Source organism: Macrotis lagotis, chromosome 3 (genome assembly GCF_037893015.1).
Source record: "Macrotis lagotis isolate mMagLag1 chromosome 3, bilby.v1.9.chrom.fasta, whole genome shotgun sequence".
Taxonomy (NCBI): Eukaryota; Metazoa; Chordata; class Mammalia; order Peramelemorphia; family Peramelidae; genus Macrotis; species Macrotis lagotis.
In genome coordinates, this window is record NC_133660.1 from 241,656,634 (window position 1) to 241,682,651 (window position 26,018).

General features: G+C 38.1%; 1 pseudogene; it reads right to left on the reverse strand.

Annotated features, from left to right (window-relative positions):
* Positions 1 to 2,918: 2,918 nt before the first annotated feature.
* The window catches only part of LOC141519340 (RNA-binding protein 5-like), a 70,931-nt pseudogene continuing 47,831 nt past the window's right edge, over positions 2,919 to 26,018 (reverse strand).

Here is a 26,018-nt window from a genome sequence, read left to right on the forward strand (position 1 = left end):
CCCAACTGAAACCAGTTATAGAATGTCTACACATGTTCTACAGTCTCTCCAATTCTTCCCTTTCACATGATCACCATGTCCCCGAGAAAAAATGAAAACAAACAAAAAAACTTCCTTGTGACCTCCATGGAAAAAGCTGAATTTCAACTGAGCCCATTGATGAGATCTAGATCTGTTCATGTGCCAGACTCCCATGACATATTTGTTGTGTACATACTTAGATTTATTTACATGTAGAATGCAAGCTACTTTCAAACAGCTAACTGCTTCATTTTGTCTTTGTATTTCTAGAGCTTAAGTGACCAGTGTAGTATAGTAGATGATTAATAAATGCTTGTTGTGTAATTAATAAATGCTTTATTTTCTGTCACCTATTTTATTTCTACAGCACAAGTTTGTTTTTCTCATTAATATTTATTTAAAGTTTTATTGAATTAAGATCTAAATTCATTCTTCAATTAGACTTTAAGCTCAAATACCTTATACTTTTTTTTGTAGGACCCTTCAAACCCAGTAGTATAATTCAAACATAGTAATAAAATCTTCTTAATGGATTGATCCAGGGGTTGGCTAGATGACCTCTTATGTTCCTTTTTACTCCTGAGAGTATGATTCCATGAGTAATTAATGAACTAATTGATTGATTAGCCTCCTTGGACTCTTCCCTCTGCTGTTGCTATAGAATCTGGAGTTTCTCTAGAATATCATTAAGATTTTTTCTCCAATTTCTAGGGAGATTCAGTCTCTCCCCCCCCCCCCCCTTCTGGAGACTCTATCAGAAAACACCAGTGGCAGACGGAAGACACATCTGACGTTGGGAGAGAAAAGCTTTGTTTCTGTGCAAGTTTTCACATAATTCACATTCCCTTTCCAAAATGTCAACTGTGAAATAAAAATCTCCAGAGAGATGGTCTGGCTTTATATGTGTGGTGGGCAGGGGATATGGGGTCTTCCAAACTGAGGGTATCCTGCCTGTCTAGGCTGGTCCTTGGAGGGTGGCTTCCTCCCCACCCCCTAGTTGGGCCTGACCATAGTCTAGCCTGTGTGTACTTTGCAGAGCACCAGGGGGCCCCAGTGGCCAGGACACAAGGAAAGCCAGGGGTGAAGAAACAGTCCAGCTGGAGCTGGGCAGAATCCACAGCCCAATGCTTCTTGCAAAGAGACTGCTGTTCGTTGGTGGCCTGCAAGCAGTTTGTTTATGGCACCATAGAGCAAAGGGAGGTGGGGGGAGGGCACCCAGGTCCTCTGTAGCAAGGACAGGATTTGCTGATTTCTAAGATCATGTGCTTGCTGCTGGTGCCCAGGGCTGCACCTTCTGCCCCAAGGAACTCTGCCTTCCCTTGGGAGGAGGGAAGAAAAGGTACCCAGTGAGCCAGAGGAGATGGCCATGGGAGCGTCATCAAGCTCGGCTGCTAAATTGTCTGACTTGTCATTTTCAAGCAGCCCCCCCCACGCTTCCCTTTGCCACGACTTTAAAAGCCTTGACTCCCTGACCGTTTCCTGAATAATCCATCTTAGCACCACCAACATATCTCTTCATTGGGGAAGAAAACTCCAAGTCAGAATGCTGTGGCCATTTTTTAATTATCTGCACAGGGAAAACAAATCCCTGCATTCATTGGAAACACTGAAGCTTGACTGGGGAATCATCCTTCCTGATCAGCAAGGCGCCTGAGTGGTTTTATTAACACATAGACACACACACACACACGCACACACACACACACACACACACACACACACACACTCAAGAGAGCAAGAAGCCTGTTAATATCGGAGGCTAAGCATATTAATATCAGGTCTTAAGCATGTTAACACCACAACAGAAACATGGTAATATCCTATCTTACACATGTCAATAAGGAAGAAACTTGTTACTATCGATCTAAACATGTTAACACCAGAGCCTAAGCATACTGATACCAGAGCTCAAATATACTAATAATAATAGAGCCTGAGCAGGTCCTAAACCTGATAATATAAGTCTAAACATCTTCATATCAGAGCCTAAACATGTTGCTGTCAGAACCTAAACATGTTGATATCAGTGCCTAAGCAGGTTGATATCAGATTCTAAGCATGTTAATATGAGATTCTAGACATGTGAGACATATTCATATAAGATCTTAGACATGTTAACACCAGAGCCTAAGCTTGTTGATATCAGATTCTAAGCATGTTCCTATGAGTTTCTAGACATGTTAGCATGTTAATATGAGACATGTTCATATGAGATCCTAGACATGTTAACACCAGAGCCTAAGCATGTTGTTATCATATTGTAAGCATGTTAATATTTAACCAAGTCTTTTGCAGAAACTGATGTAGTTAAAATGGTATCCTCTCTTGCCATCGGGGGGCTGAAATAAAAGGAAAGACTAGATTTCTGTAGGATTTGAAATCAAGGGATTTTTAAGTGTGCCCCGCCCCACACACACCTTTTTTTTTTTAAATTAAAGCTAAGATTGAAACTTGAAACCTGGTCAAGGAAGGCAGAAATCCTGGGGTGATGACTTTGCCTGCTGCTGCAGCCCCTGCCCCTCTGGGATTTAAACCCTTCCATGTGTGGCAGACTCAGGTGAAGTGTGCGACCTCGAGTGAATGGCTTTCCCTCGGGGTTTCCTGTCTTTTGTCTACTCCAGTCTGCAAGCCCATCGGGGCCTGCCTGTGGCCTCTTATGTCTTCTGGATGCTAAGCATTCAAAGTTCAGCTTAGAGAATGCCCTGGCTTCCGCTGTGATAAATGAACTCCCTGGAGACAGCTTTATCTCCAACCTGGACATTTGGGAACCACACAGAAAAGCAGTGGGAACAATCCTCCCAAGTGGTCTTTACAAGCAGGACAGTTAAAGGCTTCTGACTTTAACCAGCTGTGATCCGGGGCCAGCTGCAGACGCCGGGACTTTCTACCCGCATGCTTCACACTGGCAGGGCTTTCTGAGCAAGCCTCGAGTCCTCCTTGCCACACACTGGGCTCTGAATCTGGGCTTTTGCTGGAACTGCGGGGAGGGAGGAAAGCCTGGCAGAGCCAAAGAGAGGGAACTTGACCTGAGCAAGGATGGGTCTGAGTATTATTTTTCTCGTATCAGTCAACAAGTAATTATTAAGCACCTCCTCTATGTCAGTCACTGGAGTACAAAGAATGAAACAATTTCTTTTTTTGGAGGCTACTTAGTTGGAAAAAACAAGCTTATTTTGTGATGATGGAAATAAGGAGGGGAGCAGCTCCCATTAATATAATATAATTACTTCTAAATATTTAGACTTTTTTTTAAAGCCTGGCAGTTTACAGAAGTCTGGTTCTCTCAGCAGGTTGAACTTGTTATGCTGAAAACAAATCCTGAAGTATTGCTTTTAAATTTTGTTTTCTGCCTTAAGTTGATGCTTAATAAAGCTTAAAGATAATTTGAACCCTTAGCTATTTTTGATTTCCTAATAACATCTCTATGGGAAGAATCAATCTTCCAAAAAAGAAAACTTTTTTTTTTAGTTGGGTGGGAAGGATAATCTGTGTCATGGATGAAAGATTCTTTTAGATCTTTGGTAAAAATCAATTCAGATCAAATCACATCAAAAAATAAAATGCTAATACATTGCAAGTTGAATGAGGTCTGTGTATCTCAAGGTACTTTGAAAAGGACATAAGCTCTTCCAGAATCTTATGATTAGGTATTATTATTATTATTATTATTATTATTATTATTATTATTACTTTTATGTTATTTTGTTATTTACTGTGTGATTTCATTAGGGGAGGAAGCATTCTTTGTTTTATAGCTGCCGGGAATTTCATTATCATTTTCCCCTACCTTATGCTGGAGAAGTGAAAATATGCAAATGTGCCTTCTCTCAACATTTGATTTATTTTCCTACAAAGGGAAAGGAAATACAAAAAGTAATTTTTTAAAAAATGGAATTAAATCCTTGTATCGTTCACCCAATTAATAGATGGGCAATTACCAAAGAGGAGATTTGTGGGTTGGTTGTAGCTGGCTCTTAACTTAATGTTAACTTACATTTAATTAGCTGGGCCAGATGGAAGCTGGCTAAGCTTTGCATGGAGGCTTATGGGGGGAAAAAGACATAATCTTCCATTTTGTCAAAGGAACTAAGACTACAGATTAAAGGTCAGGATTCTTTTCAGAATTTAAAGGGGGGGTGCAGTGTGTCTGACCATAAGAAACAGCAAGGGTGCTGGCAGGGCAGCTTAACCCCTAGGCTACCAGAGCCCAGGCTCAGCCACATTCATCCTCCAGTTTGGTCCCAGATGAAGCCAGAACTCTGGCTCGGATTGGGGCTTGGTGAGAGGAGACCCATAAAAGCAAGGAGGGTTTTCATTCTCAAGGGAAGAGCTCATTTCTGAAAAAGGGCAGTTTGTTTAGCTTCAGGGATCATACCCAGATCCTAGGGAAGGACACATCCATGAGCATCCCTAAAAGGAACATGTCCAACTAATAGTAGCTCAGACAGAAAAAGAAACATGGAATCAGTTATCAAAATGATTGGAGTAAGTGGAAAGGGGGTAATCAATCTGTGCTGTTTATATGAATACTTCCTCTTCTCTCCCTTCCCTCCTTCCCTTTACTCTGCCTCTTTCTGTCTCTTCCTCTCTCTTTCTTCTCTCTGTCTCTTTTTATCTCTCTCCCTCTTTCTTTAGTTGTCTGTCCTCTATATTCTCTTTTTCTTTTTCTCTCTCCCTTCCCTCCTTTCCTTTCTTCTCTTCTCCCTCTTTCTGTCTCTTCCTCTCTCTTTCTTCTCTCTGTCTTTTTATCTCTCTCTCCCTCTTTCTTTAGCTATCTGTCCTCTATATTCTTTTCCTCTTTATTTCCCTCTCTCCCTTTCTCTGTCTTTTCTCCCTCTCTCCCTTTGTCTCCCTCTTTCCTTCTCTATTTTAAATCTTTTTTCCCTCCCTCTTTCACTGACTCTCTTTCTCCTCCCCATAACTCTCTTTTTCTCTCCCTTTCTCCTCCCCCTCACCTTTAAACATCAAGAGCACTGAAGAATGGAAAGAAGGCTGGCCTTGGTCAGAGCCCAAGTTCAAACCCTAATTCTTACACAAACATATATGTGATCTTGGGCAACTCAATTCACTCCCTTGGTTTTAGTTCCTCATTTGTAAAAAGAGGAGTCAGGCTTGATGGCTCCAGTTGTACCTCTCTGATCCTCATAGTCTCTGATGAGGAGCAAAAACCTGAATCTAGGATCTCCTGACCATGTTAGACTCCCTGCTACAGTCTAGAATATAAGCTAGTTGTTTTGATTTCCACCCCCCCCCAATCATAGAAGAATAATTTACTAGAGGATCCCATGAGTCTGAGTGCTAAGTTTACCAGGCTTTTGAAAATTAAATGGCTTTGTGTTCTGTCCTCCCCCCACTCCCAATTGGGGCTCTATAATGAATCCATGTTTTTAGATACTGTCGATGTTAGGGTTTATGGACTGGAGAGGTGAATATAGACTGATAAGAAACAACTGTCACTGTTTACTTTTAAGGGCAATCAGTCTTCATGTTGATAAAAATTCATTTGGACCCTGATTTCAGCAATCCCAAGCTGTTCCTTAACACCCAGAAAAAAAAAACTTTTTTAAATTCTCTCAGTGATACTGCATGACTGTGAATCACAAAAAATTATAAACTACAAATAATCAAGAGTGCATGTGACCCAAAGGGAAACCAGGAATATGATGAATCTTAGTAGACTGGGCAATTATCAGCAATGAGTCCATGAATCTGTAAAGTCGAATGATGAAGGAGGAGGAGAAGGGCAGGTAAGAGGGAAGTAGAGGGGCATTGATCCCCCTTCTTCTCTGAAGTGACTTTGTGCTTTACACATATTGTTTGAGCCAGTTCAAAAGAACTACAATTGTTAAATTTTCAGGGTGAGCTTGACTTAAGAAAGTGATGGAGAAATATCAGTAATTCAGATTAAATCCCCCTTTTTTTTTTAACCCTGAGAGCCAATTGTTACATTTCCCAGCCCTCTCCTACTTGGACTCGACTTCTATGGTACCTCTGAGACATTGAGATATGGTAGACCAAACCCTATTGAGCTCAGGGGTTTAAACACTGCTTCTCTCTTTTAGATGCTACTAGATGACTGTAAATAAGTCACCTACACTTTTGGGGGGGGGGGGGGCTCAGTTTCCTCCTCCATAAAATCAGAGAATTGGACTAAATGACCCCTGACAACCCTCTAGGTTCAAGTCCATTATCATGTATTCTCCGGTATTTTGGAAGTTCCTGCAGGACAGAGATGGTTTTGTTGTTTTTCTAGTATGGTGACTGATAATAAGAACTTAATAGAAGTTTATTTTAATTGAATTGAAAATTCCAAGTCATTTTCTGCATTGATATCCATTTTGCCTACAGATGAAAGTACACAGATTTATTTGTATTTTAATGCTGATTTTTTTGACATGAGGTACTTTAGCCCCAAAGTCAAGTGAAATTGTCACTTGACAAAGGGAATTTAGGCTTAGCATGTTACTAATTGATGGCAATATGTTTTGAAAAATCAAAACTTTTTTTAAAAGAAAAACTGTAGCTAATGTGTTGGGTTTGGAGAAAATGCATGGAGTCTACTTGGTCTTCTAGATTGCTAATGAAATTCCAAAAGTCTCTTTTCAATTGAAGTTTCTTAACTCTGATCTCTCCAAGCTTAGTGGGGGAAGGAAATATTTTTTTGGGGAAAAAAAGCTATAAGAACTGTTTGTGATCTTAGTTCCCTTTTTGCTATCACAGAATCTTAAAGAACTGGAATTCCTTTGTGAATGACTTTTGGAGGGAATCCCTTCCCATCCTCCTGCCCCCAAGTTGGCAAAAGTGATCAACTAGCCTGCATGACACCCCTAGAAAATGGTTATCTGTAAAATAATATGGGCTATTATGAACATAAATTGCATTGTTATTCTTTAATAGTTGATAGAACATGTTTCATTTATTCATCTATTTGAAGCCCCATCAAGATCTAGTGGAAACACTTTTAAGAACGTCTTATCTGTAGAACATGATCGTTTTCAAACATTTTTTATACCATTATATTTCATTTTTGCATCACCTTTGTTTCCATTTATCTACCTCCATACTCCTCTACTCAGAAATCCATCCTTTGCAACAAAGACTAAAAAAAGAAGGAAAAAAAAAGAAAAATTAGTCAACACCTACCTCTGCAAAGGAGAGAGGGAGGTGCATTTTCTTATCTCTCCTTTGGGTTAAGGTTAGTCATCATAATTACATAGCCTAGAATTCTATCTTTATTCAAACTCATCTCCTAACAAAAAGCTCCTAGCCCCTTAAGAACAATCCCCTTTTGATGGAACAACTATGTGACCCAAACTTTGCCAGATACTAATGGATTACTTACAGGAAATAAAAAGCTAAAGGGGAGGATGAGTCAGTTGGCTTCAGAACTAAACAGTTTCCACAGAACTTAAATAATGAATACCCCACACTAAAGAGATCCCAGACAATTATAGAAGGCATCTATGCCAAACTGCAACCCCTTCAGGGGCCAGCTGGGATCTTGTCCACCTGGGAGAGTTACTGAAGGGGGGGGGGGCTTCCTTAGAAGTAGAGAAGAGTCAGTCCTTGGACTCAAATTGGGAGTGTGCCATATTTATCTTCAGGAGTTCTTGGTCAAAAAAGTGTCTGGTTCATTTGGTAATCAGTGGCTCCCTATGTTCTGACCAATGCATCCCTGTCCAAGGATATCTGCTGGATGGGCTTGCTTCTCTTTAATAGGTTTTTAAAAACAACAGAAAATTGTTCATCATTAAAATGTGAGTCCTTGTTCCATTTTGAAGCTCCTAGATGAGTTGGGGAGAAAAATGGGGTTTGGAGCAGGAAGTAAAAAGAAGGAAAAAGTTTGGAAGACTGGTACAGGTTTTGCCCAGACTTTAACATCCATATTAGGAAATCACTATAGATTATTGATAATAATAATAATAATGATAATGATAATAGCTAACATTTATATAGATCTTTTATTTTCTCATTTGATATGATAATCTTGGGAGGCAGGTACTATTTTTTATCCTCATTTTATAGATGGAGAAACTGAGGCAAACAGATTAAATGACTTGTCCGGGGTCACATGGGTAGTAACTGTTTGAGGCTGGATTTGAATTCAGATCTTCCTGAGATAGGTCCAGCACTCTATCCACTGGATCAAATTCAGGAGAATTACCCACATTATTGAAGGTTGTTTTACTTTATAAAGTTGAAGTTCTTTACCTTAATTTTAATTCTTAACCCCCTTTGTATTTAAGTCTATGAAAACATTCTTAAGAATGTTAAATGATAAAATGAAATAATAGGAAAGAAATTATACTGACAGTTTTCAGACTTTTTAGAAACAAGTTTACAAATCCTGATTAAGAGCTCTTGTCATCAAATCATTTCCTTAAAGGGCCCCTTCACATTTAGTACATTTAGATATTGGCTTACTTAGAAGCAAACTGACTTCATGGATGGACTTCCAATTGATCAAGAAGATTTGTGTTTAAATCCTAATTCTGGCATATACTGACTATATGTCCTTGGACATAGAGCTATTAGGTGATACTGTGGTCTGTAGAGTATCAGGTCTGAAGTCAGGAAGACTCATCTTTCTGAATTCAAATCTTGGCTTGAGATACTAGCTGTGTGAACCTGGGCGAGTAATGTCACCCTGTTTACTTCAGTTTCCTCATCTGTAAAATGAATTGGAAGAAAGGATATGGCAAACCACTCTAGTATCTTTGCTATTAAAACTCCAAATGGGTTCATGGAGAGTTAAATACCACTAATCAACTAAACATCAGCAATCACAACAAAATGACCTAGGACAAAAGCACTTAACCTCCCAATGCCTCAGAAAATCTTAAGACTCTAAAACTGCCACAACATCAAGGGTCCAGATCAAGAAAACCCCTAAATAATACAAGAACCTGAGAGTTAAAACCCTAAATGTCCCTGCAAGGGGCCTTTAAAGATTATCTAATTCAACTCCCTATACTTTTTCTTTTTTTCAAGATTGGCTCTTTCCTGTCCTGCTCAGGCTTGGAAATGGCCATTCATGCCTTTATCCCATTAGTGATGGATAGAGGAATTTTAAACATTTTTCTTATCAGGGCTTGTTCATCCCTCCTTAGGAGCTATCTGCTCCTGGGGGTTCACCCACCCTCTTACAGAATCATAGTGTGCACACTTAGTATTTCTGCACCTTAGAACTCCTTAACTCAATCCACAAGTTGAGACCTCACCCAATAGCAGAACCGTCATTGGAAGTCAGGTCCTCTGACTCCAAATCCAAAGTTCTTTCATTCTACTAAACTTGCCCTTGAGCTAATACTTTCCTTAAGGCAAATAAGTGATGTGCCTACCAATCTGCTCTTGCAGAAGCCTTATTTGGAATTTGGGTTTTTTTATTGAACAAATTATTTTTCCATATTCTAGAATATCTTCTTGTACTTATATAGAAATGGGATGGAAACATTATGAACCTTGGACTCCAGCACCTTTAAATCAGAAATTTGTAGCAATGTAGGTTCTTCCCAAAGTTGGGGTATAGAGGATAGGGAGCAAAAAGCTTGTTGGGGATCATGATGAGTTTCTTACTTCCTGTCTTCTCCCACCAGCACCAAGTTGCTAATGATAGTTTGCCCCTTCAGAGAATTACCCAGCTGTTAGGGAATGCCTAAATTAGCCTTGAAAAGATTACTCTTGGGGTGGCTAGGTGGCACAGTGGATAAAGCACCAGCCCTGGAGTCAGTAGTACCTGGGTTCAAATCCGGTCTCAGACACTTAATATTGACCTAGCTGTGTAGCCTTGGGCAAGCCACTTAACCCCATTTGCCTTGGAAAAAACCTAAAAAAAAAAGAATATGAAGTTGAAAAGATTACTCTTTCATCAGAAATGATGATGTTTGTCCTTCATTCTCAAAGAAGCCCATGACATCAGGGATGTGATTCCATGACATACACATGAATTGGATTTAAGTGAAGGGAGGCCATGCCCCACCAGCCTCACTTTCTCCCCAGAGTCATTTGAGTCCAGTGGCCAGAAATGAATAAGAACCCATGGAGATGTCTCTGAATGTGAGGCAGTCGGGGTCATGCCCAAGGTCATGCAGGTAGTTAAGTGTCAAATGTCTGAGGTCATATTTGAACTCCTTCTTATTCCAGGACTGGTGCTCAATCCACCACAGCACAGGGCAAGAAGAAAGGATGGGTGTAACATCGGTCAGGAGCAGACAAGGTCTAGATATAGGATTTTGATATCTGTTGTTGTTCAGTTGTGTCCAGCTTTCTGTGACCTAATTTGGAGTTTTCTTGGCAAAGCTGTTAGAGTTGTTTGCCATGTCTTTCTCTAGCTCATTTTATAAATGAGGAAACTGAGGCAAACAGCATTAAATGACTTATCCATATTTCAATTCAGAAAGATGAGTCTGTGATTCCAAGTCCAGTACTCTATCTACTACTGTACAACCTAGCTATTCATTCAGACCTCCAATAAGAGATGTATCTTCTCTTCCAACTATGGTGATCTTCAGAAAAATCTGATTTCTAATCCCTTCCTAAAAATTAAATAGCAATAGAATATTATTGTTCTATAAAAAATGATTAGCAAGCAGATTTCAGAAAAACCTTGAAAAACTTAAATGAATTGATGCTGATTGAAGTGAATAGAACCAGGAGAACATTGTATACTTTAATAGCAATAGTGTGTGATGATCAACTATGATAGACATAGCTCTTCTCAGCAATACAGTGATTAAAGATATTTTTAAAAGACTGGCAATGGAAAATGCCATCCACATCCAGAGAAATAACTATGGAATCTGAATGCAGATCAAAGTATATTATTTTCAGTTTTTAAAATTTGGGTTATTTTGCTTTTTCCTTATTGTGGTTTTCTCTTTTCTTCTGATTCTTCTTTCACAGCATAATAGGGAAATACATGTAACATTGTACATGTAGAACCTGTAACAGATTACTTGTTATCTTAGGGCAGAGGGAGGGAAGGGTGGGAAGGAAAAAACTTTGTAAAAATCAATGTTAAAATTTATCTTTATATATAATTGGAGAAATAAATAAATTTTTGAAAAATTAAAAGAAAAAAGAAAAAATTATTTGCTCTGCAACTTTCTCCAACCTTCAGTTTCTTTACATGCTAAATGGAGAGCAAAGATGTTCATTTTTACCTTTATATCTCTAGTTGAGCGTCGCATATAGTAGGTGCTTTACTTATTGTATGAATAATAGTGGCACCTGCCTCACAGGTTTTGGACATCAAATGAGATTATTTGTGTTAAGTTCTTTGCAAACCAAGCACCATATACATGATAGCTGTTGTCAGTATTAGTGTTATCCTACCTTGGTGGGACTGGATAATGTTGGTTTGGGGGCCTCAGTTTTCACCATCTTTAAAATGGAGAGTTTTGACTCAATGATCTCTTCTAAGATCTTTTCTAGCTTTAGGATCCTCCATTACTCTGGCCTGGCAGGGAGTTGATGGTAGTGTTGTCTGGATGGACTCTGGAGGGAGAGGGACAGTGCTCTAGTAGTATGGTGTTTAACCTTAGTAGGGAATTTTTCTTGGTGAGTAGGGTGATCCAGCTGGTCCCATCTCTGGGAAAGGATGAGTGTAGGAGGTAGGCACTGTCTGAGTAGAGTATGGGACTTAGGATGTTTGAATTTTGCTTCAGACACTTACTACTTGTGGGCAAGTTATTTAAAATCTATCTGCTTCAATTTCCTTATCTATAAAATGGAAATTAAAAATATCTACTTCCTACAGTAGAATACTTGTAAAGCTGTATACAAATGCTAGTTATAATTATTACTATTAATTACTATTACATACTTGCTATTTATAAGAAACCGGGTCTATAAATAAAAAATAAAAAAGTTTCTTCTATCAAAAGTCTTCCATTTCTATGGCTAACTTTGAGCTTCACTGCTAAATTCATCGCCATTGTTACTGTGTGTCTTTGCTTCTCAGCCCACATTCAGTAATATGGGCCACTCCTACCCTGATGCTTTTTATTCCAGAGCAATGTGTGGGATGAGTTATTCCAGACATAATCAAGGAAAGAAGGTGGTGGTGTATTACAGTGATTGGACCTTGGGAATTCTTTAGGGTCAAAACTTGAGAAAAATGACTTCCTTCTGCTTCAGTTAGAGGGCCTTGCTTGCCTCTCTTTGATTTCTTTGAAGTCATACTCATTAGGGAAGAGAAACCTTTGGTTTTTCTTTTTGTTTTTTACCAGGAACAGGTCCTGAAACACTAAGGTCAGATCTAGTTTCCCTTCTCTCTTCCTAAATCCCTTTATCTAGAGCAGAGGTTTCTAAACATTGTTGTATCATGGACCCCTTTGGCAGCTTGGTGAAGTCTATGTTCCCCTTTGGGAAAAATGTCTTAAAATTTATAAAACATAATACAGAGGATTAATATGGAACTTATTTATATTGAAATATAATAATCAAAATGTTAAAACAATTAATTCAAGGAAACCTTGCCCTAATGTAAAGAACCTTTCTTCCTCCTTAGACCAAGCACAGGTATTTTCTCCTGCTCCCAGGGACATCCAGGTAACTTGGATATTCACAGATTGCCGCCTTCCTGTCCAGCAGGACTGAGGGGATCTCAGATTGGCTGATGAGCCAGAACCCAGAGGACATACAAAAGGGTTGACACATCCCTCTCCCTCCCTCTATAACCATCCAGGTGACAAGATGTGATAACAGTTAAGAGTCAGAGAGTGGTCTGACAAAGTGCCACCCCTCCCCACTTGGACATGCTTTGGAGTGGCTAATGGTGATTCTCATAAAGCAGCCTCAGAGAATGACTAGGTGTCATACCTTTGTAAATGGGGGAATTCATCTGCTCTGGAACCCATATTCTCTTGGAACAAGTACTTGTAACATTGCCAAGGATGGGAGCTGACTATGGTGAAGCTAGATGGTGTGGTCCAGGGATGGTACTGCTCTTTTTCTGGTCCAGATAAGTCCTTCCCCTAGGCCCACCAAAATCTCCTCTTTCAATCCTAGCCTCATACCCTCAGCTCAGCCAGCCTTCAGTGGCCTTCCCCCTAGAGTTATGCCTAGAGGGATGGATTCCATTTGCTGGACCCAGCTGGTCACATCTCTGGGAAAGGATGAGTGTAGGAGGTAGGAGGTGGGAGGTAGACAAGTCTGAATATTTTAGCTGGTGGGTTGCTTGCCTGGAGCCGCTCCTGAACTACATAGAATGTTTCTTTTTTCTCAGTATCATGGTTCTGATCCAGATTAGAGAGTCTGGTCTGTACTTGAATTTTTGTTGCTTCTCCCGGAAACAATAACATTTATTTGCCAAAGTACTGTAAAGTCTGCAAAGTGTTTAATGACCCTTTGAGGCAGTGCCATATCACTGCCCTTATCTTACAGATGAGGAAACTGAGGCCCAGAGAGGTCAAGTTAAATATCATAGAATGAGTGTGGCACAGTGAAACAGCAGCCTGTTCTGGGAATTCAAATCTTGTCATTGTCTCTTAGTACATATGTAATCTCTAACAAGTCAATTATTACTAATATTACTAAATACTACTGCTATTTACTAACCACTTCTACTAAAGCTACTATGTCATTACTTCTATTCCTGCTATTACTAAAATTACTGCTTCAATTAATAACTACTACTCCTTTTCTCAATGGTAACTACTACTAAAACTATTACTTCCAGGGCGGCTAGGTGGTGCAGTGGATAGAGCACTGGCCCTGGAGTCAGGAGTACCTGAGTTCAAATCCAGCCTCAGACACTAGCTATGTGGCCTTAGGCAAGCCACTTAACCCCATTTGCCTTGCAAAAACTAAAAAAAACAAAAAACAAAAAAAACTACTGCTTCTATTACTACTACTACTGCTACTAAAATTTCTGCTACTCTTTACTACTACTACCTCTATAACTACTTCTCTTATTACAACTAAAACTATTGCTGTTATTACTATTATTATTAAAAAACAACAGCTACTGCTATTGCTACTACTATAATTACTTGTATTACTACTAAAATTACTGCTACTATTATTAACTACTGCCGCTATTGCTAACTACTATTACTGCTACTGTATCTACTTCTATTACTACTACTAAAACCACTACTATTGTTACTACTACTATCACTACTACTGCTACTACCACAACTATTAACAGCTACTATAACTTTTTCTTTTTTTTTTAGATTTTTGTAAGGCAATGGGGTTAAGTGACTTTGCCAAGGTCATACAGCTAGGTAATTATGTTACGTGTCTGAGGTCAGATTTGAACTCAGGTCCTCCTGACTCCAGGGCCAGTGCTCTATCCACTGCACCACCTAGCCACCCCTATTACAACTATTTCTTCTACTACTATTATTATCTACTACTGCAACTAACTACTATTATAACTAGTACTACTAGCTGATATTTATACAAGTGATTTACATGAATTATTTCATTCCATCCTCACAAAAGCTTCATTACAGAGGTACTAAAGCCATTATTAATCTCAGTTCTGTGGCTAAAGAAACTGAGGCTCAGAGAATTTAAATGTCCATTGATCAATAAGAAAGAGCCTACCAATATCCTTTTTTATGTATAATAAATACAGCAAGTCTTGTTTTCTTCAAGTATCCTTCAAAATATTTTCTATTACTATATCTTCCTTGGGGGGAGGGAGTTAAAGTCAGCATTTGTGCATTGTGGCAGATCTTTGAGACAATCTAGACCAAAATCCCCATTTCATAATTCATAGTCATAGATTTAGAGCTAAAAGGGACCTTGAAGACTATTCCTTCCTTTTATAGTGAGAAAAACTGAGGCATAGAGAGGAGAAAAGGTTTAACCAAGACCAAACAAGTAGTAACAGTGGAGCCAAAATTAGAATTTTAATTCAGGGACCTTTCTATTTCCCCCTTCCTGCTTCATCCTCTCCCATTCTCCCTGCCCTCACCCACTCTACAGCTGTCTTATCATTATGATTGATAGGAAACTGTGGCACTAAAGGGTCAGAGACCTCAGCTATCAGCATCTGCCTTTGACTCCCAGGGCCGTACTCTGAGACTTGAATATTTTGCTGGTTTCCAGGTCATTCTACAAGCTAATATAGTTCTACTGGTTTTGCATGCTTTGCATGACTATACATTCTAACTTGTGGTTATGTTTCATTTTTGACATTTGTGCCATTGTATATAGTGTGGATAAGAAGCCGGTCTAGGAGTTAGGAAAACCTGAGTTCAAATCATACCTCTGATATACTAATTGTGTGGCCATTAACAAGTCAGTTCCCCAGTTCCCCTGCCAATTCTAGAAAACTGTAACTTAATCTGTAGCAATGGAGGAAATTTTCACACTGGAAGACTTCCTCATGCTCATGAAATCATAAATCCATAGCCTCCTATCCCCAACCACAAAAAGTAAACCAAAACAAAACCTGTAACAGATTGAGTAGACATTCATTTGATGTGTTCTGTACTAATTTAATGGTACAGTGGATAGAGGGTTGGCCCTGAGATAAGGAGGACCTCAGTTCAAGTTTGACCTCGGATACTTACCAGCTGTGTGACTCTAGGCAAGTCACTTAACCCAATTTGACTCAGTGTCTTCATCTATAAATGAGCTGGAAAAGGAAATGGCAAACTGCTAGAAAAGGAAATGGCAAACCACTCCAATATGTTTGCCAGAAAATCCCAAATAGGGTCATGAAGAGTCAGACACAACTGAAACAATTGGAGCACATTCATTTAATGGAGAGAGCCAACTTTAGGCATTTTATTATTTAAGTAGGAACTGGAGGCAGGTCATCATGCTGCATAGGTTGTAGAAAGGAAAAACCTAATGAAAAAGCAGAGGAGCCACTGGCCTTGGATTTTTGCCAAAAAGGAAGAAATAAGGACACCTGGGAGTATTACCAGGAAGGCCATTGAGGTGAGAGACCAGGAACTGGATCCTGAAAGATTAAATATAATTTTCAGAGTTAATGACAATCCAAATAGGAATGAAAAAATGGAGAGAAGATAGGGAAAGAAATTGTACATTTATTGGGCTCTTAATGAACTGAACACAGCAGGTAAACATTGATTGAGGATGTCATTTGACAAGAAAAAAATAGATGTATTCTCTAGACTGGTGCAGAAATAGATCACAAAAGAAAATTTGCAAATATCTCAGAGAAGGAGGAGGGAAAAGAGGATGGGAAACAAAGGCCGAGGTGGGCATTTCACCAGAACTGAGGAAATAACAGCAGAACTAAATTCTTAGACCATTTCAGTCTTCATTGTAAGGGAATTCCAGTAAGAATGAATGTGGAACAGCCAGACCGAGGGTTGGATTAGGAAGAGCTAATCAGTGTTAAAGGACATGAGAAGAATCTGTAACCCTTACCTATCCTTTAGGAGACGATAATGGCAACTGGGTTCAGTTTATTTTATTTTTTTTAGGTAGGGGAAGAAAGCAATTTTAGATCATGTCATTGTCCGTGAAGTTGGCAGGAGCAGCTTCCAAGTACTAGAATAACCAATAGCAATATTTTTTGAAAAAAAATACATGACAATTAAGGGGGGAATCCCACAAACCAAGAAGCAAAGCTTTGGTCTTCCCTTCCAGGAGGAGCAGGGTTGACTCACCAAAGAGACAAATCTAGATTACAATGACAAATAACCATGATAGCTTCCCATGAAATTAACTGGGACAAAAAAACATTAATTTCAATTTTTTGTTGTTGTTTCAAAATATAGGATGTCTCTAAGCCTGGAGGTTTTTTGACTGGCCATGAATACATAACAGAAGTCAGAATTTAAAACAAAATATTCGGGGTAGTGGGAACTCCACTCTACTCCACTTAGGGGTTTTTCTTCCTCATCTTTTTCACGTGAGAGAGCAAAATGAATCTTGGGGTTGGAAAGACAGACAAACCTTGGTGGCTTGTTGAAAGAATAGCTGTTTAAATCACTCTTATGAGAATATGTGGGTTGATGATTAAAAATTAAGTGAAAGATAAAGGACATACTAACCCTGTTAGATTGATGATTGGTACTGAGAGACATTGCTCATGGTGAGAAGGAGGAAGGAGATTAGAAAGATAGACAACGCCTGTGGGTCCTACACTTAATTGAATGGCTCCACTGAGACCCTCAGAGAGAGATACTATATGCTATGACTGGCAGAGACTATGTGTTAGATGAGATCAGCAAGGAGTAACCCCAGCCAGAGGAGTGATGAGGTATCCCCAGAAAGCAAAAGCAACTGCCTATAGTGTGGGAGGCAAAAATTGGACTGATCACAAGTGTTCTCTATATGTGTCCCTCCTTCATATGTATTCTTTGAGCCCTCTTCACACTGATGATGTGTGCATTTGTGGGAAAGTGTGCCTTAACATTTATTAGGGAAGCATTTTATTGTTATTTTTCTTACAATGCAATGTAATTAAATGTCTATTCTCTGTAGTAATAGTGTGCTTTTGGATGACCATTGGTAGTACCTTCTGACCTATGGTGTTGAGGTTTTGGTAGCTGATGTCTTTTTTTTAATGAATGAATGAAGGTCAATAAAATACTTTGAACCTGAAGAACTTTTCTGAGGGCCTCATGGGCCCAAGAGATTTGTCCCAGGCACAACAAAAGTAATAAGAAGTTAAGTGGTGAAAAGGAAACGGCCATGCCATTCTTTCATGCCAGTCTCGCCTGGAATCTTTTCAGAATGGATTGGAAAAATAATTAAGACCGCTTGTTTCTGTTCTCTCATAATGGGTGGACACTTCGTTATTTCAATAGGACTATCAGTATAAATATGGCTACTTTGTGAAAGGGTAGTCTCAGTTATCACTTCTCCATCCAGGTCTCTAAAATTCTGTATTAGACATGACCACCAAGCTCTCTCACACCTGGAGGAAGAATTCAGACTTTCTACAGGGGAGCTACTCTTCCCTTGATGTGACTGTTCTGATGTGGATATAAAGCCAACTTCAATTCTTTCTTGATCTGGCTGATATCTAGCTTCACTTGAGAATTATTTGCAGATCCAAGAATTCTGGTTTTCTACAGGTACTAAAAAAGGTAGCAATAACATTAGAACTCACAAACCGCCACCACCGTGAGAACTTTTATTAATTAAACGAAGGACACAATCACTTTGAATTCATATTGGACCCATTCTATTTAGGAACTTTACTGTGGTATCCAGTGACTGGCCTAATCTTTTTTCTATAGGGCAATTGTATGTGTTTTTTTTTCAGGGAAGAGTAACTTGGTGTCCCTGAAGGAACCTGCATGGACCTTTGGTGGGAGCCCATAACTCTGAGCACCTTTGTATGGGGGCAGGTCAGAAGCTGGTCAAATTATTGGCAATGTTCAAATTCAGCTTTCTCCTGTGCTTCATCTATAAAATCTTTCTACCTGCTCTGTTAATTGAGGTTCATATCAGTGTTATTTTGACTATCACTCATAAGAATGGGTTTCAGTGTTCATATGCCTCTCCTTCATACCTCATAAAATGGGGAAGTTCCCATGTCAGAGATGGGATGATCATTTTCATTTAGTATTACATACTTTAGTATTTAATATAGTACATAATTGGTATTACATACTTTATCCATCCTCTTGATGCCTTTCAAAGGGCATATTGGTACCTTTTCATTTGAGAAAGCCTTTGTGCTCGTTTCTCTTTCTACAGTCTGGTTTGAGGATGAGAAAAAGGACTGGGCCCTCATTCTCTTGATAAAGCTTGGGATGTTACTATGATCCTGATATAACTCTGCCCTTAAGATCTCTTCCTTATGATCCCCTGTCCAAGTGCCTTTTACGTCCATAGAAAGCAGGAGAACTGGGTAAATTATTGGTAAAGAAATCAATTCTAAAACTGAACACAGCTGTAATGAGGACTTTTTGCAAGTGGGAAAAGTACATCTAGGTCTTGAGTAGTGAAAATAATGAATCCTCTGAAGTGATCACTTGTATTCAAATTTATACCGTGTGAAGTTAAATTATGTAAACTAAGGTCTTTGGTTCCAGCCCGATGGAAATATCCAATGTGGATTCAAATAATACAACCAACCACTTTAAGGGAATTTATTATCTGTACTGATTGGATCCTAACTGTGCCTTAAACTATATTCAGGGAAAGCATCACAATGTGAAGGAATCATTTGATTTAGGTGTGGTGGGAGATGGAGATGTTGAAGCAAGACAGGCATCCTACTAGTGAGGCAGCTGGAATGTGGGGAAAATGAACTGAATATAGTCTACCCCTTCTTACTAACTTCCTATAAATATATATATATATATATATATATATATATATATATATATATATATTATATTGCTAATTAGGTGATAAATCATGTTGTCTTTTTTTTTTTTAGGTTTTTTGCAAGGCAGATGGGGTTAAGTGGCTTGCTCAAGGCCACACAGCTAGGTAATTATTAAGTGTCTGAGACCGGATTTGAACCCAGGTACTCCTGACTCCAGGGTTGGTGCTTTATCCACTGCACAGTCATGTTGTCTTTATGAGTCCCAGCACTCTGGGACAAAGACCTTGTCATTCCACCCTAGCTCTAAGGCAAAGGCTTCTTATTTTCCACTTTGATTTTGTCTACTCCACTCTCAGCTGACAGATAAGAAAATACAGATATGTGTTTGCAAGTTGATCCTGATTATATTAGGGACCAAAGGATGCCAGAAAAACTAGATTTAATGTTTGGAATGGCTGCTTTAGAGGATTACATTAAGAAAAAAAAAAAACTTGATTTATAAATAATGCTATCCAAAACAGACTGCGAGCAAAATGCTGGTGCATTAACTGGCTTTTGTGTCTTTTACTGGTAGATTCTCTAAGTACTTACTTCTTTCTGGACATCAGACCAAGTTATTGCCCTTATTATATGTATTACTATAGCTGCTAGATCAATATAAAGGAAAATGTTGAAAACACTTTTTAAAAAATTCAATGCCAGTTGGGGGGGGGGGGGGGAAGCAGAGCCAAGATGGTAAAGGTAAGCTAGGAAGTTGCTTGAACTACTAGTTTCTTTCAGAAATTAAACCTCTAAAAGAATTCTGGAGTAACAAAATTCATAAAAATATGGAATGAGACAATTTTCCAAGTCAAGATAACTTACAAGGACTTCACTTAGATAAAAGGGGAGTGCAGCCCAGTGTAGGCAGTATCCAGGCAAACCAGTGGGAGGCTCTTAGCCAGGGCACAGATCAGCAATGAAGGTCTTGTAGTTCTGGCTTATCAGACCAGTGGCACAACAGGTCAGCTGTGAGGCCTCCAGGCCCAGAACCCCAAGCATAATAGGTCCAGCTAGTTGAGACACCGCCCCCTCCCCTGCACAGTATGCAAGCTGTCAACCCCAGAGATCCTAGTGAAGATAGCCACTGTCCAGACCCCTGTTTTCCCATGCAAGAGGCTTGGGACAGTGCCTCCTGGCACCCCAGGAGTACAGCCCAACTTTTAAAAATGAGCAAAAAATAAAAAAGAGCGGTGACCATAGAAAGCTACCATGGTGATAAGGAAGATCAAAACACAAACTCAGAAGAGGACAACATTGCCAAAATGCCTACTTGCAAAATCTCAAAGGAGAATATGAATTAATATTAATCCCAAAACATCATTTTGGAAGAGCTCAAAAAGGATTTTAAAAATCAAGTAAGAGAGGTGGAAGGAAAATTGGCAAAAGAAATGAGAGTTATGTAAGAGAATTATGAAAAAAAATGAGTCATCAACTTAGAAAAAACATAAAAACTTACTGAAGAAAACAATTCTTAAAAATGGAATTGGTCAAATGAAAAAGGAGATAAACAAAGCTAAATGAAGAAAATAATTTCTTAAAAATTAGAATTGGGTAACTGGAGGTTAATGTCTAGGAAACATCAAGAAACATCTAGAAAACATCAGTCAAACAAAATCAAAAATGAAAAAAATAGAAGAAAGTGGTAACTGCCTCACTGGAAAAACAACCAACTTGGAAAATAAATCCAAGAGAGATAATTTAATAATTATTGGACTACCTGAAAGCCCAGATCAAAAAAAAAAAGAGCTTGGATAGCATTTTTCAAGAAGTTATCAAGGAAAAAACTGCCTTTATATCTTAGAACCTGAAAGTCATTGAAAAAATTCATTGATCAACTCCTGAAAGAGATCCCAAAATGAAAACTCTAAGGAATATTGTAGCCAAATTCCAGAATTATTAAGTCAAGGAGAAAATATTGCAAGCAGGTAGAAACAATTCAAATATCAAGGAGTCACAGTCAGTATTACACAGGACTTAACAGATTCTACATTAAAGGATCATAGATCTTAGAATGATATTCTGGAAGGCAAAAGAGTTTGAATTACAGTGAGGAATCAACCATCCAACAAAATTGAGCCTAATCTTTCAAGGAGAAAAATAGATGTTCACTGAAATATTCAATGACTTTCAAACTTTCCTGATGAAAAGTCCAGAGTTGAACAGAAAATTTGATCTTCAAATACAAGATGCAAAAGAAGAATAAAAAGATTAAAAGGAAAGAAAAAAACAAATATGATATTTAATTAAGCTTCAACTGTGTGCATCTCATATTGGAAGATGATACTTTTAACAATTAAGAACTGTATCTATTAGTGCAGTTATACTTAGAAGGTATGGGTATAAGTTAACTTTCATGTAATGATAAAATTAAGGAGTGAAAGAAAGGATTATTGGAAGAAGAGGAAAAGAGAAATCAAGAATAGGGTAAATTATATCACATAAAGAGGCATGAGAGACCTTTTATAGTGGAAAGAAGGGATGGGGTAAGCATTACAAATAAAATCTTATTTTATAGAGCTGGGAAAATGATGACAAAAATTCATCTGGAAGAACAAAAGTTCAAGAACATCAAAGGAATTAATAAAAAATGCAAAAGAAGGCATTAGATCTAAAATTATACTGTAAAGCAGCAATCATCAAAGCTATTTGGTACTAAGAAATAGAATGATAGTTCAGTGGAATAGTTGAGGTACACAAGACATAATAGGGAATGATTATAATAATCTACTATTTGATAAACCTGAAGATTCTAGCTTCTGGAATAAGAGCTCAGTATTTGACAAAAACTACTGAGAAAAACTGGAAAATAGTATGGCAGAAATTAGACATAGACCAACATCTCACACCATATAGCAAGATAGGGTCAAAATAAGTGTAGGATTTAGTCCTAAAGGATGATACCATAAGCAAATTAGAGCAAGGAATTGTTGACCTATCAGATCTATGGAGAAAAGAAGAATTTATGACCAAACAAGATAGAGAGCATTATGAAATACACAGTGGATAATTTTGGCTACATTAAATAAATTTTTTTTTTTGCACAGAAGCAGTGCGACCAAGATTAAAAGGAAAGTGGGAAAATGGGAAACAATTTTTTTAAGAAAGATTCTATTTATTTTGAATTTTACAATTTTCCCCCTAATTTTGCTTCCCTCCCCCCACCCCCCATAGAAGGCAGTCTGTTAGTCTTTACATTGTTTCCATGGTATACGTTGATCTAAGTTGAATATGATAAGAGAAAATTCATATCCTTAAGGAAAGAAAATAAAGTATAAGAGATAGCAAAATTACATAGTAAGATTACTTTTTTAAAAAAAAAAATTAAAGGTAACAGTCTTTGGTTTTTGTTCAAACTCCACAATTCTTTCTCTGGATACAGAGAAACGTATCGCAGATACTCCAAATTGTGCCTGATTGTTGCAATAATGGAATGAGCAAGTCCCATTAAGGTTGATCATCACCCCCATGTTGCTGTTAGGGTTTACAATGTTCTTCTGGTTCTGCTCATCTCGTTCAGCATCAGTTCATGAAAATCCTTCTAGGCAATGGCAAACAATTTTAATAACCAGTGTTTCTAATAAAGGCCTTATTTCTCATTTTTTGTATAGAGAATTGAATAAATTTTATAAGAATACAAGTCATTCCCCAGTTGATAAATGGTCAAAGGCAGTTTTTAGATGAAGAAATTAAACTATCTATAGTCATATATAAAAAAGCACTATTAGAGAAATGTATATCAAAACAATTCTGAGGTACCATCTCATGCCTTTAAGATTATGACAGAAAAGGAAAAATAGTAAATATTGGAGATGATTTGGGAAAATTGGTACAGTAATGCATTGATGATGGACTTGTGAACATTCTGAAGAGCTACTTGGAACTATGCCCAAAGGGCAATCAAACTATGCATACCTTTGATCTAGCAATACTTCTATTAGGTCTATGTGTCAAAGAAATCACAAAAAAGGAGGAAAGGATTTACATATACAAAAATGTTTATAGCTCTTTTTGTAATAGCAAAGAATTAGAAATTAAGGAAATACCCATCAACTAGGGAATGACTGAATAAGTTGTAGTATGAGTGTAAAGAAAAGATGATTTCAGAAAACCAGGAAAGACTTTACATGAACTGATGCTGAATGAAGTGATTAGAATTGTGCCAGTAATAGCAATATTGTGCAATGATCAACTGTGTTGAATTTAATTAGCTCTTCTCGGCAATACAATAATTCATGACAATTCCAGAAGACTCATTATGGAAAAAGTTGTCTACATTCAGAGAAATAGCTATGGAGTCTGAATGTGGATTGAAGCATATTATTTTCACTTTTTTCTTTTTTTATGGCTTTTCCTGTTTGTTCAGTTTCTTCTTTCACAACATGATTAATATGGAAATATGTTTAACGCATGCATAACCTTGCCATAACGCTTGCTATCTTGGGAATAGGGGATTCAAGGAAGGGAGGGAAAAAAATTGAAACTCAAAATCTTATAATAAATGAATGTTGAAAACTATCTTTACATGTAATTGGATAAAATAAAATACTATTTATCAAAAAATAGAAATTCAATGAAGGATTTTTCTGAACAACCCACTCCAAACTACTAACTGTTCAGTAGTCAGAAATATATGTGGCCCAGAATTAGTGGTTAGATATATTTGGGCACTTGGTTGTTTCACCTTCTATTTAGCATATTTTCGTGGATAACTCAAGTTTACATGGCAAGTTCCCAATGTGTACATGTTTCTAGTTAGTGAGAAATAGTTTGATTTGCATAGACTGTCATGGATATGAATGTTTTTCTCAACTGTTTCAAGACATCTCTTAGACGGATCTATGAGTTTGTGTCATTTTCACTATCATTAATGATATTTATTGAGTGACCCTAGTTTGAAGGACATTCTACTGGGTTGGGACTTCACTTTGTTTTAGAAGCAGAAGCTTTTTTGCATCCCTGGCTTCCCTGGCTTCCTTCAGAGCTCAACTCAGATGCCACCTTCTGCAAAATATCTTTCTTAATCTCACCCTTCTTCCCCCTCCAAGTGTTTTTTATCCTGTACTTACTCTCTCTGTGTCTCTCTGTCTGTCTCTGTCTGTCTGTCTGTCTCTCTCTCTCTGCATATATATATATATGCATATATATATATATATAATTCTCATACATACACATCTATGTATGTGCTTGTATATATATATGTATATATATATATATATACACACATGCATGTATGTTTATATATGTATGGTTGTTGGCTACTCCATTTGAATGTGAGTTCCTTGAGGGCAGGACCGAGTTTTGCATTTCTTTGTATCCCTGCTATTTAGAAAAGTGTCTCTTGGGAAGCAGACATTTAATAAATGCTTGTTGTTGATGGACAAACTCAAACACCATGCCCAGAACCATAACTGGTAATTGTAATCTCTGGGGCAAATACCACAGATTGAGTCTCATTTCAGTTGGGGGAGGCAGAAAGAAACAAGCTAAGCTATACCCTGAAGTGGGAATGGGGCCCCTCCATTAATTCACTTTAGTTCAAAAATTATAGGAACAAAAAGTAGGATTAAAAAGGACTAGATTGATATATTCCACCCAGGAACAAGGGCAAAGTTAATATGATCATGGTTTGTAGTTTTAGAACTAGGGGGTGAAAAGAGGAAGAAAAGGATGAGAAAGGCTTGAACTAGGGTAGTGGCTATGCGAGTAGAGAAAAAGGGGCATGGGTGGGAGAAATGTTATGTAGATAGAATTAATAAGATTTGGAAGCTGATATGGAGTGAGAGAATGAAGAACTGAAGATGACTCTAAACCTAGGTGATGAGAAGGATTGGGTGCCCTCAACAGAAACAGAAAACCCAGGAAAGGGGGAGGGTCTGGGGTAAAACATAAAGGCACATTATGTTGATATGTCTGTGAGACAATAAAATTCAAAATTTCTAATAGGCAGCTGGATACCTGGGTTGCTGTAAATTTAAAGGTCAGCTGACATACTCAATGCCCAAAGCTTTTTTTAGATCTTTAAATCTTTAAAGATCAACTGAGGTACTGAAAATGGAAGTGACCTGCTAAGTTACATGGATAGGAAGTGGTCCAGCCAAAGGGAGACATTAACTGCAGTTGGGCTGGACCAGCCTCTAAACACCAAAAACATATTGGGTTAGTCAAATCAATGAGAGTAACAAGGGGTTGGAGGCACCAAGTTATGAAATGGGCAAGGTATAGCCCAAGCATGTGCCCAGGAGTTGAAGAATGGGGTAAGTAGATCAAAAACTAAGTCAACAAAACTGGATGGAAGCCACCTAGGCACAGGTGTAATTCAGAGAGAGTAAAGACAGGCAGATCGTCTTCTCAGAAATGTACACTTAATGGAGCAGGTGCCTTTTGGCAACTGGGTTACCCTTAGATTCCCAAAGAGGTAATTGTTTACTGGACCTAAGAGCTGTGGTTCATCTGGCTCAATATTTGGTCTCAAATTGTGGTACCAAGAACTTAATGTGGGACTTCTTGTAATGTTGAGATTAGATTCTTCTTTCTATCTTTGTTGTCTTAATTAATGTTATTCACTCCATCATACATTCTGTCCACTTCTGCTGACTCCCTGATTCCTAAGAAAACCCTGGATTTTCCAACTTGTCACCTTTCCCCACTCTGTTTTCTTTGCCTATAATGTCCTCCTTTCTTCTTTTTGCCCATCGAATCTCTTCCTATCCTCCTCTAGAAAAAGTTCTTTTTT